General features: G+C 37.6%; 1 protein-coding gene across 7 annotated transcripts in view; it reads right to left on the bottom strand.

The window, feature by feature from the left end:
• Window positions 1–1,374, bottom strand: part of LOC111437459 (kinesin-like protein KIN-7E) — an 11,129-nt gene extending 9,755 nt beyond the window's left edge. For 3 of the 7 annotated variants that reach the window (XM_023075504.1, XM_023075450.1, XM_023075467.1), the window contains exons 1-3: window positions 1,104–1,374; window positions 850–926; window positions 282–515 (exon numbers count right to left, since the gene is read on the bottom strand). The gene's annotated coding sequence lies outside the window, so the exon portion shown is untranslated. The other 4 variants (XM_023075475.1, XM_023075459.1, XM_023075484.1 and 1 more) reach the window with 4 other exon arrangements.
• Between the last annotated feature and the right edge of the window lie 585 nt (window positions 1,375–1,959).

Below are 1,959 nucleotides of genomic sequence, written 5' to 3' on the forward strand. Positions count from 1 at the left end.
TCCCGTTCTTTTTTTTTTTTTTGTAGGGGTGTTTCCTATAAAAAAATTATAAATGTCATGTAAGACAGAAACCTTCCCCGTAGTGGAGACCCACAAAGATTACGGACAAATTCGAGGAATTTGAAAATGGTAAGCATTGTCATCCAACCATCAGAATTCAGAACATTATTTTCTTTGCGTTTTCATTATCGCTCTTTACGATGAGGTGCGTTTAGATGTTACTGGTACTTGGAATTTTGAAATTAAAATATAGAAGATGCGGAACAAAAAGAAAAACGTACTGTCGAATCGTCTGTCCTTTCAGAAAACTGTCGCCCAAAATGATGCCATTCGGTTCAGCGACGCGTTTCAGCAATCGAACGCAATGGCCTACTTGCTCCAGAAATGGATGCGATCCTCCAGACACCGTCGTTTTTTAAATTCCCCTTTTCCTTTCTTCTTTTCTTTGCGGCCTCGGTCTGATCCGAAGCCTCTGCTACTCTGCTGCGCTTTTCGTCGTCTTCAAGCCTCGTGTACTTTAAGAAAACAACCAGAATCTATTAAGTAATCGTTCCAAAACTGAAAAAATCCGCACAATGTGCGTATCAGAATGCAACCATCGGTTAGGAAGTTTTACGCAACGGCGTTCTTATACAATTTTAACGGTTGGCTCGTCTTCAACAAATCTCCAGTTAAGTAAGAATATTAAAATCTTATCTCCAAAATAATTACACTCTGGAACTCATCGTTTTACTTCGACTCAAAGCAAACTTCTAATGCAGCAATTTCCAACGAAAACCTCACAAGAATCAAATTATGAGCAGCCACTGGACAATTAAACCGTCGAGACCGTCGAGAAAGAAACAATACCCCGCGGATTCCTCCGAGATGACGATCAGCTAAGCAACAATAATCCAAGGATTCCTTCAAGTTGAAAAAAAAATCAGCTACGCAGAAATGATTACATAAACTACAATTAGAGAAAATGAATCAAGGCGCAGCTCCAGAGTAAATTAGCGAAGACGAGGAGGCTTTACGAGTGGAATAAAGCGTCCGCGTGCCAATTAGAGAGACAAGGCTTAAAAAAAACAAACAAAAAAGCAAGCAGGTGAAAGTGAATGTACCGGACATAGAAAGGTGGAAATCAATGGAGAAGAACGGAAGTAGATGAAACAGTAACACAACACCGGCGAATCAGCACCGGCCACAGCCGTATGACGTGAAAAAAGTAGAAGCAAATGCGGTGGCTGCAGCGGCGCGGATTCAGCACCGGTCGCCGGCAGTCTTAGTCTCGGGGAGGAGAGAAATTTGTGATGAACCAATGGCCGGTTGAAGCAAATGAGAACCCGATGGGAACGTCAACAAAGTTGAAATTTCTCCTCCAACCGAACCTCTCTCCACCGGGAAAGAAAAAAAAAAAAAAAAAAAAAAAAAGTAGTAAAGTGAAATGACCAAATTACCCTCGGCATCTTTTTGCTATGTCAATAACTCCGTAAATTTCAATTATCCCACTAATTTAAAATTTTTCATTTCTATTCCTTTTTTCATTTAAATAAATTACATAAAAAATTAAATTAAAATTATTCTCACCCTTTATTTCATTTCAAAAAATATTTAATCGTAAAATAATTAAATATTAATTAACATATATTATTTTTTAGCTCCGGAAATTTAATTCTTTATAGAATTAAAATCATGTTTATTTAATGTAAAATGACTAAAATACCCTCTCGAATTTTAAAGCTAAGCCACGTGATGAAAAAAAAAAAAGAAAAATTAAGAGGCCAGATGGGCAGATATGACGCCACGTGGCAGCGTTGTTTCCAAATATGGCTGTCGGTGACCGTTGGATCTGCGGGGAGCCTGTTGGAGCGAAACGGAAAGAAAAGCGTGGGAAAGCTGACAAAATGAATAATAAATACTGATAGCGCTTTTTTTTTTTTTTTTTTTTTTTTTTTTTTTTTTTTTTTTTTTTTTTTT

Source organism: Cucurbita moschata, unplaced genomic scaffold (assembly GCF_002738365.1).
Source record: "Cucurbita moschata cultivar Rifu unplaced genomic scaffold, Cmos_1.0 Cmo_Scf00003, whole genome shotgun sequence".
Classification (NCBI taxonomy): Eukaryota; Viridiplantae; Streptophyta; class Magnoliopsida; order Cucurbitales; family Cucurbitaceae; genus Cucurbita; species Cucurbita moschata.